The sequence below is a fragment of the Triturus cristatus genome, chromosome 2_2 (assembly GCF_964204655.1).
Source record: "Triturus cristatus chromosome 2_2, aTriCri1.1, whole genome shotgun sequence".
Lineage (NCBI taxonomy): Eukaryota > Metazoa > Chordata > Amphibia > Caudata > Salamandridae > Triturus > Triturus cristatus.
This window is the reverse complement of record NC_140582.1, coordinates 106,104,820-106,119,115: the sequence shown is the minus strand read 5'-3', so window position 1 is coordinate 106,119,115 and position 14,296 is coordinate 106,104,820. Positions and strand designations below refer to the sequence as shown.

The 14,296-nt window shown below is 43.7% G+C and overlaps 1 long non-coding RNA gene across 1 annotated transcript in view; it reads right to left on the bottom strand.

Annotated features, from left to right (window-relative positions):
* Positions 1-14,296, bottom strand: part of LOC146861957 (uncharacterized) — a 47,641-nt gene that overhangs the window by 14,904 nt on the left and 18,441 nt on the right. Inside the window, exon 2 of the long non-coding RNA XR_014978077.1 lies at positions 627-724. This is a non-coding gene — a long non-coding RNA (uncharacterized LOC146861957). The remainder of the gene's footprint in view (positions 1-626; positions 725-14,296) is intronic.

Below are 14,296 nucleotides of genomic sequence, written 5' to 3'. Positions count from 1 at the left end.
TTGTCTTAAAACCAAAATTTAAGACAAAATCCTAATTTAAGAGAAAATCCTAATTTAAGAGAAAATACTATTTTAAGAGAAAATACTAACTTCAGACAAAATCCTAATTTAAGAGAAAATCCTAATTTAAAACAAAATACTAATTTAAGACAAAATACTAATTTAAGAGAAAATCCTAATTTAAGACAAAATACTAATTTAAGACAATATCCTAATTTAAGACAACACCCTAACTTAAGACAAAATACTGACTGAAGACAAAATACTAATTTAAGACTAAATACTGACTTAAGACAAAATAGTAACTTAAGACAAAATACTAACTTAAGGCAAAATAATAACTTTACTACTACTAAATGCCTTCTGTGAATACCAAAAGTAGTAAATTTAGGATTTTGTCTCAGATTAGTTCTGTGAATCGGCCCCTATAATAAGAGCTATTTCAGCAACATGGGCTGGCTGCAACATGATCGAAGAAGACTGGATACATCTTTGGGTGACTAACCAATAATGTATTAGGCATTACTGTACCCTTATAGTGTAGGTGACTGTGTGTTATTTTGGGTTGGGTTACTGTGGCAATCATGCAGAAAATTGCTTTTATTTATTATAAATGTATTAGTTACCTTGATGGTAGCCTTTTCCATAAGAGTTCTGGTATTATTCTGGTATGCCTCATACGCAATGGCTGGGATTATGATGAGGTCATCAATCACGATGATATCTAGAAGAATGAGGATTACCCAATGAGGTTTACCCAAAGCCAAGATAGCATAGAACTTTAAAAAATGCACTTCTACTCTGAGTTTATCTAAGCAATGTTATTTCAGTATTGAGGTGTTCACAGATCTTTTAAAAAGTCCATTCAACAAGATATGCACAATAGACCGAAATCTAGGCATTGAGTAAATCACATTCCGCTCACGACGCACCAGCATGCTGACTTGAACCATACACCATTATCACTCTAAGTGAAATACCCACGGGGCATATTATCAAGAAACGGCGTTAAGATTATCGGCGATTTAGCGGCAGAATACTGCCGCTAAAGCAGCGATAATGGGCTTGATAATATGCCTTTGTGAATTCCCATAGAAGCCCATGTTCTGGTGTCAACATGGGCTTCTATTGGAATTCTCTGCAGCATATTATCAAGCTCAATATCGCCGCTTTGGTGGCAGTTTTCTGCCGCTAAAGCGGCGATAATTTTAACTCCGTGCTTGATAATATGCCCCCACATATCTTCACAGGACACCTCTATTCAGATTTGAGAATGCACTGGTATCCCACTCCTGGTATATCGACAAGGCTTGAACAGAAACAGTCATTCCACACTCTTTCTTTTTTTTTATCTCAATTTGTCTCAAAGCATTTTAGTAACTGAAGCAAGTATTTCCATCTGAGACAATAGTTAAGTGTCTAGAATGTCTGCTATAGAGAATTTCCTAACTAGCAGGTTCACAGCTGCATATTCCTGAAGCACCAACTCAAATGCTTTTTTGGGTCAATGCAAATGATTACTATTCACTTTAGTAATTTAGTTTGATGTTGACTGCCACAAAATGATTCACTTTATATAAGCTGTGAAAATGCAGATTTATCTGTAGACCACAAGAGGGATCCTTTGTGTAAGGGCCCCTAAGTGCCCCTAAGTTTGGAATGGTCTGCTCCTGAAGCTGAGAAAAAAATGATGTATTACTTCAAATTCAGATGTCAATAAAGATCTTCCTTGTTTTGCCGGTGCTTCTACACAAGTCTTGTATTCAATTCTTCATCTATCAGATGGTTCTAGTCTTTAGTGCCATGAAACATGTATGTGTCCATCAATTCAAAATCGAACTGAAATGCTTTAATAAACCAAACTAAAGAACTTTGATAAATGCAGTTCTTTGTATTATTCAGTCACTTAGGGGCATATTTATAAGGGCTTTATCTCCGCTTTTTTGGCTTACAAAGCCAAAAAAGCAGAGATAAAACCAGCGCCCTATTTACAAGAGGGTGCTAACATGCATAATCGCATGTTAGCACCCTTTTTCCCAACGCCTCACTTTGCATCTCCAATGAGATGCAAAGTGAGCGTTACTGGGCGTACCCAAGATGGACTACCTTGCAAATATTGCTGATGTTTACATCGCGATATTTACAAGGCAGCCCACATGATTTTAGCACACATTAGATTTTGGCGAAAACGGCCAAAAACTAATGTCTGCTAAAATCCTGACTTAGCCATCCCTAACATAGGGGGTGGATTATGCTGATACGACCCTGTGGGTCGTATCAACAAGGTTATCGCTCTTTTGCAGGGAACATCGATGGAAAACCAGTGATGTTCCCTGCAAAAGGGCGATAACCTCGCTATCTCTGGAATTTGTATCGCCCTGGAGTAACGCGTTATTAATAACGCGCTACCAGGGTGATAAATACCAGAGATAGCCTGCGATAATATAATTATCGCTAAGCACGACCAGCGATAATTATCGCTGGCAGTTGTTAATATGCCCCTGAGTTCTTTGTTGGGCACATAAAGCTGGCAAACAATTGGCTAGTTGGCCGCACGCCATAGAAATTTTGTAACCAGTAACTAACAAGCTCTATTCCCAAACACATAGCTCAGAAGGCTGAGTGTCTGTTACAGTGATGTGGAAGTAACCTGTCGGTCACAGGTTCTGGAAAAAGTAAGATCACTTGGTGGTTTCAATTGCTACGGGTGGCCATGCTTCGCATGCGCAGCGGCCATTTTAGCTGTCAGTTTCGTGCTGGCGGCGATCGGAGCGGCATTTCCCTCCATAGCTCCGATTCTATGTGCAGTTTAGTGCCCGTTTTTGCCCCCAATTACGCCCAATGCATATATGAGCAGAGGGCTGTAAAATTAAGCATAGGCCTTGCCTAGAGAGGCTGCTGGCAAGCCCTCCCTCCACCATCAATTCAGTGTTGACAGAGAGCATTGGCTTGCCTGGGGTCTCGCCTCTCCTCCTTGAGTGTCCATTCCCTGGACTTTTGATTTGAGGTTCTTCCTCCTTGCGGCTGACTCCCTGTTCTGGGGTGTGACGTGGGTTACCACACTGCTATATCTCTATACACTCTTTACATACGAGCCTGTCCCTTGGGGTACGATGGCTGAGTACTGCTATGATGAAGATTATTATGAAGAGGTTCCTTCTGGTTCCCTTGAACAGGACATTGTTGAGGCATTAGACAAAGGCGTTCAAAAGTCCGTGAACACGACTCTGGTCAAGGCGATTGCGCCCTTAAAACGCCATCTCAATAAGTATGCTATGCAGCAAGGCTGGACTCCAGCCTCAAATGTTCCCGCCAAATCAGGGGCCTCACAGGAGAAAAACCCCCACAAAGCTGATTTTGCGTGGCTCGCGGACTCTTTGGCTCAGGGCCAACCCGAGTCGCAGCAGGCGGACCCTGAAGACTCTCTCTGTGGGGAGATAGGCGATACTGACACCGACCAGGGATCTGATGATGAGGATGCAGCACAGCCTGCCAAGAAAAAGAAGGAGCATCACGTTGAGCAGCCCCCTCAACCCAAGGTCCTTACCTTCGAGCCCACTGACATCATCCACCCCAACTCCATTGCATGGTACCCCTCCCAAGAGGTTGCGGATTATGTGCAATCGCACCTCCGCCGTCCCTATGATAGGGAAGTCAGGGCGCGGTTGCGTTCAGAATGTCCTCGGCCGGAGCTGGCAGGGAAAGTGGCGGACACCCCTGACATGGACCCAACTATGCTAACTTACCTTCGTAAATACACCAAGGATCCAAAGAAAGGCATTGGCCGGGCATGGCGGTCATGCCAAGATAAATTGCTTGATCTCTCTGGCCCCCTTACAAAAATCGTAGAGATGGGCTTCCGAGCCAAGGAAAGCGGTTCTCTTGTCGACCCAGATGAGCTCATAGGCTGGGCTAAGAGAGCAATATATCAAGTGGGCAATGCAAATTGCGCCATGTCTTCGGAGAGACGGCGTTCTATGCTCCTTAAATTAGACCCCAAACTGGCAGAGCTATCTACTTCAGAGGCCGACCCGGTTGCCCAGGGCCTCTTATTGGGCCAACCGTTCCTGAAGGAGTTGACCAGGTTTGTGGCCACTTTCAGTGGCCTGGATAAGGCACAAGAGTCCTTAAAGAAAGCTTTTCGTGCGGTTTTTACCAGGGCCAGACGTCATAGAGGGCGGTCGTTCGGCCGTGGTAATTCCAATGCCCCACGTGGTCAGTATCAACAGTACCACCAACAACAGCAGCGTGGAGGATACCAAGACTCCAATTCCTCCTTCTACCCCACTCGCAGGGCACGTAATAGGTTCCGCAGGGGCAGGTACAACGGCAACTCCAACAATCAGCACAACACCGGAAATGCAGGTGAGACTGATTTTGGCTTCCGATGTGACATTGGGGGTCGCATTCAGTTTTTCCTGCCGACTTGGCAAACAATCTCTCAGGATGCTTGGGTATTGGAGACTGTACAGGGGTGCAAACTGGAGCTGTACGGAACTCCGGTCCAGGGCTTTATGCCCCCTCCAATATATTTTTCCCAACACGAGCGGAACTTTATCGCAGAAGAGATAACCTCTCTGCTGCAGAAAGGTGTCATTGTTGTGTCTCAAATACATCCACAAGGTTTTCTCAGCAAAGTCTTACTGGTGGAGAAAAAAGCGGGCGGGTCCAGACTAGTCTTAAATTTGAAGGACTTCAATGGCTAGATCATGTATCATCATTTCAAGATAGAGGGCATCCATCTGCTACGAGACCTGCTGCAGGAGGGGGATTGGATGGTGCGCCTCGACTTAAAGGACGCTTACCTTTCAGTCCCCATTTATGGCCCGCACCGACGCTTCCTCCAGTACGTCTGGGCAGGCGTTTGTTACGAGTACGCAGTTCTTCCCTTCGGCCTTTCGTCAGCACCGTGGTGCTTTACGAAACTTCTTCGTCCAGTGGTGGAGTCATTGAGAGCGCGCGGGGTTCGGATGATCGTCTATTTAGACGACTTCATTATCATGGCGCGCTGTCCGCGCTTGGTCACCAAGCACTTGGAATGGGCGATATCTCTCCTCCAAGGCCAGGGGTTTGTAGTGATTCCTCAGATGTCGGTGTTGTTCCCCACACAGTCCACAGAATTTCTTGGTTTCCAGATAGACTCTCGATCCTGCTAGCTTCTCCTCCCTCCCCAAAAGATCAGAACCATCAAGAAAGAGTTACGGTTGGTATTGAGCAAGCAGGTTGTCTCATTGCGGTCAGTGGCCCGGATAGTGGGGCTCCTAGCCTCCTCGATTCACGCCATTTTCCCAGGCCCTCTTCATTATCGGGCTCTACTACAATTGAAAATCCGGCATCTCCGCAAAGCCTCGGATATGCAGAGAGAATTCCTCTTTCAGAGGAGGCGAGGTGGGAGATGCAGTGGTGGCTCGAACACATGGAGTCGTGGAATGGCAGAGCCATCTTCGGGTCCAATCCTAAGGTTGTCATCGAGTCCGATGCCAGCCAATGGGGCTGGGGAGCCCGCTGTGGCTCGAAATCCACGGGGGTAGCTGGTCTCAAGAGGAGCTAGCCTTACACATCAATTGCTTGGAGCTGCTGGCAGGCTCTTTCGCGATTCGCAGTCTCTCGCCGCAGAAAGCAGATTGTTGCATTCTTCTACGAATGGACAACGTGTCAGCGGTTCGATACGTCAACAAACTGAGGGGGACACGGTCCAAAATACTGACAGAGATTGCCAAAGACTTCTGGCATTATTGTCTTCTTCACAGGATTTCTGTGGTGGCGGAGTACCTCCCGGGGCGCAGCAACGAAGTGGCCGATTGGCACTCCTGTTACCTGCGAGACTTCAGCAATTGGAGGTTGCATCCGCAAGTGTTTCACGCTCTGAACATATTATGGGGTCCGTGCGATCTATTTGCCTCGCACCTCAATCGGCAACTTCCGGATTTTTACAGTTGGCGTCCGGATCCGGAGGCGATAACCTCGGATGCTTTTATTCAGAACTGGTCCGAGACTCTGAACTATGTGTTTCCACCGTTTGTGATGATACCCAGGGTGTTGGCTCAGGCCAGGCGTCAACAAGCGGAGTTGATTCTAATACCCCATTGTGGAGGGTGCAGGGTTTGGTTCCCATCTGTTTTAGAGATGTCCTGTGCTGCGCCTCTCCTTCTTCCGCAGAGATGGAACCTGTTGCTGGACCCTCAGAAGAATCCTCACCCTTTGGTAGAGTCAGGACAACTGCCTCTGGTGGCTTGGCGAGTTTCAGGGATAGATGGGTGGTCCCAGGCCTTTTGAGAGATGCTCACAGGTTCATTAGCGAGGCATGGTCTGCCAATACACATAAAAGATATTTATCAGCATGGAATAGGTGGTGTAGCTGGTGTTCTCCACGGAACACCGATCCCACTACAGCAACTGTCTCCATGGTTGTGAATTTCTTGGCCTCCATCGGGCCTAGCTTATAGAACCGTTAATAATTTCAGGTCGGCTATTTCAGCAGGACATGTACAGATAGATGGGAAGCCTTTGGGAGAGCACCCTTTAGTGTGCAAATTACTTAGGGGTAACCGGATGGTCAAACTCCCGCAACCTAGGTACACGACCCTTTGGGATGTTTCAATAGTCCTTCGGTTCCTAGAAGCGTGGCCGGCTTACAAGTACTTCTCACGTAAACAACTTTTGGCAAAATTGACCATGTTACTGTGTTTGGTTTCTTGTAAGAGGGTTTTGGACATCCGAGCTCTCGATCTCGCAGGACGTCAGTTTTCCCCTGATGGGGTAACATTTACTATATCACGGCTAACCAAGGGTAATTCTACTTCACTGTCATATCCGGCTTTTCTGGATAATCCCAAATTATGTGTGGTCAGATGTCTTAAAGAGTACGAGGTAAGTACAGCTGAATTCAGATCTAATTCACATGGTCAAATGTTCATTGCATTACAAAAGCCTTTCAGACTAGTGACCCCAGCCACCTTGTCTAGATGGGTGCGCTGGCTCATGAGTGAAGCAGGCATTGATGTCTCCAAATTTGGCGCCCATTCGGTCCGTGGGGCAATGGCGTCCAAATCTTTTTCCATGGGTGTAAGTCTTTCAGACATAATGAATGCAGCAGATTGGTCTACTGAAACTACGTTTAAGACTTTCTGTTATAAGCCTATTCTGGATGTTGTGTCAATTTTGGTGGCACAGCTTTGAACAAGCATAATCGGAGCCTCTGGTCCTGACATTGAATAAAAAATTTGCGAACATACGTGACAAGAATTTTCAATTCTATTAAGGACAACGGAGGCGAGGATTATCCCACCCAGAGTTCAGTATTACTACTTGTGATATATATTGTGTTTCTTGCATTACATGAATATTTTCCCTCCCTTGTGCTTAGGTGATGTCTTTATGATCTCTGTAAGGTTTTCAGGTATTATGGATTCCTGTTTCTGTTTCAGGTTCTGATGGCAAACGAGCCTACCCTCTTCATGCTGTTGGAAGTGGAGCTTTTCCTTCGGAGTTCAGTTGCAGTTGCCCACAGTTTCATCAGGGATCAAGGATTCGTCTTCACGTTTGAAGAATGGAAAGTTTATTAGTGGTGAAGCACTTTTCCTCCAAGTTTATGGTTTGAGTTTGAACTTCGGATTGTCTTGGACTTCTCAGGCAAAGAAAGAGGATGTGTTTGCCTCTGCAGGACCTATTATAGGCTGTACTCTATGGTTACTGTGGGCACTAGGTGCTCATGGGATTTGTAGTTTTTTGTATGCATGAAGTTGGATTGGCTGCTGTGAATAAAGCAAAGAAATGAGAAGTATAATCCTCGCCTCCGTTGTCCTTAATAGAATTGAAAATTCTTGTCAAGTATGTTCGCAATTTTTAATTCCCCTTGAATACTGGGGGTCCCTGGGGGCCAACTAGCCCACCAGGAACCTCCAGTATGCGCCAGGGGGCTGCGTTGCAGAGAGGTGTAATGAGGCCAAGCCCCTTTTTACACCTCTCTGCAACGCAGCTCCGTGGCGCTTAGTGGAGGTACCTGGTGGGCTAGTTGGCTGCCAGGTGACCTCAGGATTCAAGGGGACTTAATCCCCCAACTTAAAATGCACCATGGGGAGCGTTTGCACAGTGGAGAAGGTAGGGGGCAGGGCCTGAGGTGAAATGTGTGCAAACATGCCCTGTGGTGCCTTTTAAGTTGGGTAATTCATTCCTCTTCAATCCAGAGGTCCCCTAGGGGCCAATTAGCCCACCAGGTACCTCCACTAAGCGCCACGGAGCTGCGTTGCAGAGTGTTGTAAACAGGGGCGTGGCCTCTGAACACCTCTCTGCAATGCAGCTCCCTGGTGCATACTGGAGGTACCTGGTGGGCTAGTTGGCCGCCAGGGAACCTCAGGATTCAAGGGGACTTAATCCCTCAACTTAAAACACGCCACGGGCATGTCTGCACAGTGGTGAAGGTAGGGGGCGGGGCCTGAGGTGATATATGTGCAAACACGCCCTGTGGTGCGTTTTAAGTTGGTGAATTAATTCCTCTTCAATCCAGAGGTCCCCTAGGGGCCAACTAGCCCACCAGGTACCTCCAGTAAGCGCCACTGAGCTGCGTTGCAGAGTGTTGTAAAAAGGGGCATGGCCTCTGAACACCTCTCTGCAACGCAGCTCCCTGGCGCATACTGGAGGTACCTGGTGGGCTAGTTGGCCCCCAGGAGACCGCAGGATTGAAGAGGAATTAATCCCCCAACTTAAAATGTGCCACAGGACGTGTTTGCACACGTCACCTCAGGCCCCGCCCCCTTCCTTCACCATTGTACAAATATTCCTCTAAAATTAGCCGAACTACGAATTCCGATTTACTCACCTGTTATCAGGAGAGAACCCAGTGCTGCATCTTTTAGCCCAGCACTGACCCTGAAAAGTAATTCTAAGTGTACTTACCAGTAACTTGTATTTCCTTTAATAGGAATCCATTGTGTGGTTTTCAGCAGAAAAGTTTCTAAGTGTCTATTTTCACAAACTAAAAATATTCCTAAAAAATCATCTGTATGACTTAAACACATTCTTTCAACTGTTTACAGGAGATGCACCAGTGCTGGATCCAGGATCCACCACTGTGTAAGACAAGCATTTGCAATGCAACAGGTCTCGCATTTACGTGAGTTTGAGCTGTTGGCATTGTAAATGACAATGCCTTTTATTTATGTTTTGGTTTTGAAACATAAATAAAACACATTGTCATTTATAATGCCAATAGCTCAAACTGCTTTGCGAGACCTATTGCATTGCAAATTCCTGTTTGCGTTTGCAAACAGGAGATGGGTACGTTTGCAACCACAAAAAATCCAAACGTCTTGGAACAGCCATGGACTTTAGCAGCAAATGCGTGATTTCTGTGGGATGTCTGGTAAATGTGGAGAGCAAAGCGCAATATGGCAGATACAAAGGCGCCCATCAGCATGGAGAAGAACCATACTATAACGTTTATTTGTAAAGCGCACGCTCACTAAAGGATATTTTGGCATTGGATAACCGATGTTTATCGTTACCTTGCTCAATGTCACTCATTTTATCGACCTCAGAAAGATGAAAGGCTAAGTGAACCCCCTGTGATTTGAACCTGTGACCAAGAAGTCGAACACAGGCCCCCGACCATGGATGCATTTGTCCACCTAGCCACCAGACCCGGTGTGAAGGAGCCATTCACATGTTCGTACAGGCATGAAGTTACAAATTGCACATCAAAGGATCTCTAAATAATGGGTCCAAAAGTCAGGATGGACTTCCGTTTACTGAGTATTAACTAGCAAGAGTTTAGTTAGCTTCAAAGGAATAGTAAGTCTGGCAAATAGTGAAAGCAAAAGTAATTTAAAGAAACAGAATATTAAACTACGTGATTATAATAATGTGGTTAATATCTTTCGGTTTAATAGATGTAAAGCCAATAGATTTGACTATGTTCACTTGAGAGCTAAGGTATTGTTATGGCTTCTAGAATTATGTGGCTGAGGAGGGCAAAAATATGTGGCAGGGTTGAGGAAAATATGCAGCGGGAAAAGGCAAATTATGCGGCATAATGCACCACATTTTGTAATAGTATTACTTCATGATTTTGTCATTTTTATTAAACTTGGTAATTCTGTTTGGGCATTAGTTGCACTTCATTAGTAACAGTTTAATACTTAAATATAGCAATAAGCAACAGAAAGGTGACCAGTTCAACTTTGCAAAGGGCCGTCCAATGCGCGGCAACATGCATCACTGCATTTTTAGTAACTTGTGAACTGTTTGGGCTAGAAACAAATTTAGTTTTTCTTAAAATAAGCATATTATGTTGCAAATTATGGATTATGTGGCACATCTATAGTAATGCGGAAAATCTATTAACTTTGTTAATGTACATATGCTAAATATACAATTCAGCAGGCGGCTTCTACTCATAAACCGTTAATTGTGTTATTATTGAGGTTGCTGTGTGGCATGTAGGAGAGAGTCGGTTTCCCAGACAATAAATTATTTCTTTTCAGCTGGTTGGCTGTTTTACACAACTCGGGTGACCGCTGCGGGCCTTGCTAGATAAAATGTTTATTTTTACTACAGCGCTGAGTGCATTGTGTTATCTCTGTCCCGGGCCATAAAAGCTTCCTGTGCTCACGCTCCGCTTTCCTAGTTTTCCGAAGCTCTGCTCAGGAGCCGGCGGCCAGAGCAATAAATGCAACAGCATTGACATAGACACTAGGTCTCACCTTTGGGAATTTATAAGTATTTAGTCATGCATCACATTATACTGGGTGCTACAACAGCTACTACAGATGCAGTATTTTTCCATTCCCGTTTGATGTAGTCCCATTAATAGTGGATCTGGTAGAGGATGGTAGTTGGTGACTGCGCTTAAAACAATGTTTAAACAAATTTGCTCCTGGACAGACACAGAGAGACAGATGCAAGTGTGCACACGGACAGACATAGCGACAGAAGAAAGCGTGCGCAGACACTGCGATAGCCGCAAATGTGCACACTGACACAGACAGGGCGACAGCTGCAAGCACGCAACCCTACAGATTCAAGTGTGCGCACACACTGACACGGTGACAGTCTTAAATGTACACAAAATACAAACCGCCCCACTAATTCAAAGCAAAGGACTGTAAAGAGCATCACACATATGGAGACATGCAAACTGCAGATAGTCACAGAGTAAGACGGACAAACCAATACGGACAGATTGATAGTCACAGAGGATCATTAACCATCACACAGACAAGTAAAGGTTAACACATCTAGAGAGGCACACATAGCACGCCGGGTTGTATGCAAACAAAGGAAGTTAGAAACACACACCGTTTGCGAACAGACGTACACAGAGACATACATGCGCGAAGACATGTCGAGGCAAACATACACGCCCTGCAGACTGCTACGAGGATAAGGGGATATGCACACAAAACATAATAATAATGCAGAGCACATGAGACATACCGACAAGTACGCACACATGCAAAGAGGCACATCCGCAGATAAACAATGGGGGAAAGGGTCAGCATGCGGACACATAGAAGCAGGGTGTGCGTTAAACAAAACCTATACAAAAAGAGAGCCATGGAGATTCCTACTTTAATACGTGTGCACAAGCACAACACAGTCGAGTTAGTATGTTCAGCACTGCTCGGTGGTTTTTGGTGTCACTGATGCTACCTTGCGGGGGCTGCAGGCAGAAGAAACACATGGGAAACAACCAACAGATGAGCATGCATATCAATTTGTAAGAAAAGGTAGGGGTGAATAAGAAAGACTGCAGAGACATGCAGTAAAAAAGAGTGCATGTAAAAAATTAAACATGCAGAAGCTCCATTTCTCCTTTCTTCAAAAAACATGCCTTGAACAATATGGGGGTGGCAAAGATATCGGAGGGCGGTGGGGTTAATCACAGGGAGTGGGAGGAGGGTGCGGGGATGCTAAACGCAGCTTGTTCTGAAACTTCTGAACAGAATATAAACACGAACAGAGGCAGATTAGTGAGGCCACGAGTGCAATAGAGCCTCTGTATGTGCACGTAAAAGCGGCAAATAATCCATTTGACAATAAAGACTCAAGTAAGTTGCCGTGGACCTTAGCAAATTGGTGTTAGATTTTCTGGCATTCATGGAGGGAGGAAGGGAGGCGGCCGTGCGGCCGCGAATGTGAAAGTTATCGCGATCGCGATCAAACATCAAAGTGGCCGTGCGGCCGCGAAAGTGAAAGAAAACGAATGCTTTCAGGCTGCCAAATGGTGCGCGCGCCCGGAGCACATGCACTGTAGTTGGCGGCCTGAAATGCACTTGTTTCCACTTCCAAAAGTCGCTTACTATAAGTCTCGCCAGGGCAGCGCTAAAGCGCTGTCTAAGGCGAGACCTAAAAAACTAACGATAACACTACTTACATGTTAAGTGAATTTTCTGCCATAGGATAACATTGGTGATTCTATGTGAAAAAAAATTCTAAGTGTCAAGTTTTAAAATACAATAATATTCCTTAAAAATCACTACTGTTACCAAAACGCTTTTACTCAACTGTTTACAGGAGATGTCCAAGGACTGAATCTAGAATCCAGTCCTGTGGTTAGAAAAGTCATCCATAAAGTAACTAATTGCATTTGACTAGAAATTCACATTGAGCTCAATGGTGCATTGTGTTTGAAATTGTGTTGCCCATTGCAACAACTGTAATTACTGTACTTAAAATTCTATTGTCTATTTTCAAAGTATTTAAACTAAAGTAATTAATTCTGAGAAAGTATATTTTGTATTGTAATGTATAATGTAATTAAAATGTAATTAAAAAATAAAATATCTAAAAGTAAATAGTTTAAAAAATGTAGTAAATCAGTATCAAAAAAATCAGTATAACAATTAATACATTAAAAATTGTCATTTACAAAACCTTTGAAATTCACTGAAAAAACCATAGGTTTCAGGCCTGATATAGTTAGGAATTAGCATTTAAAAAACCTTTGAAATTCACTGAAAAAAACATAGGTTTCAGGCCTGATATTGTTAAGAATTAGCATTTAAAAAACCTTAGATATTCACTGAAAAAAACATAGGTTTTAGGGGTGTTATAGTTAGCTGGACATTTCACTCGGACAAACCATTGAAATTCCTCCGATATAGTTAGTTGTACTAACTACATCTCGCGCGCCCGCAATCCACTGCTGATGATGTCACATATTCCATCATTCATGACATGGTCAGTGACATCACTGATGACATCTCAAATGACATCACTGATGACATCACTGATGACATCATCCACGTGACAATCAGATACACCTCATCATACACTAGTATAACCTTTCATCACTCAATGTAAAATACAGAGTGCCATATTTAAAACCATTGACACACCAATACAAGTTTCTAAACACCCACTCAGGGATTCCTAGATCTATACACACATCTAATCACTTACCTACAGATTCACTCATACATGCTGTCAATGATCAATAGAACACTATCAAATATACTTATACACCTATATCAAAATTACACACCAGCACACATCCTAATCACTTATGAAGTCATCCTACTCACTTATGCAAACAATGGGTCATACTTACTTTTACTTAGCTACACACTTATACAAACACCATTTCATCTATTCATATAGATAGTAACTCATACTTAGTGTGTTATAAAATCACTATTACAAGTATACAGGTATCCATACAGTCACTCATATAATCACTGAGTTTTATGTATACTTATTTATATACAACAACTGACACATTCACTGGCTTTTATTTTTCCAGTTTGTTGGATATGTACCATTGAGACATATATTTGCTCATCACCACACCCATAAAGATATTCACTCACCCAAACAACTGTTAAAATATGTAGTTTTAACTTCATATACCTACTGAATCAACTATTCACACATCTTTGGGCTGTCATACCCCCCCACCGAACCACACACCCATTCACTCTCCCATACAAATACTCAGTTAACTAATCAATAACTAATATAGACTTTCACGTAGCTAGTAAACAACTGGTGCAGCAGTTTACACAACAACTGACAAAGTGATACAGATATTCACACAGTTTAGTCACTACCCAATATATTTAGTGAGACACTATAAATTAGTCAAGTAAACAGTCAATCACACTGCTACTAAATCCTCCATCCAGATATTTATATTTATATATCCACTCATTCTTCAATGCAAATTGCTATATATATATAATACATAATTAAATAATGAACCAAACCACATTTACTGGATGATGTCATCAGTGATATCATCAGTGATGTCATTTGAGATGTCATCAGTGATGTCACTGACCATGTCATGAATGATGTA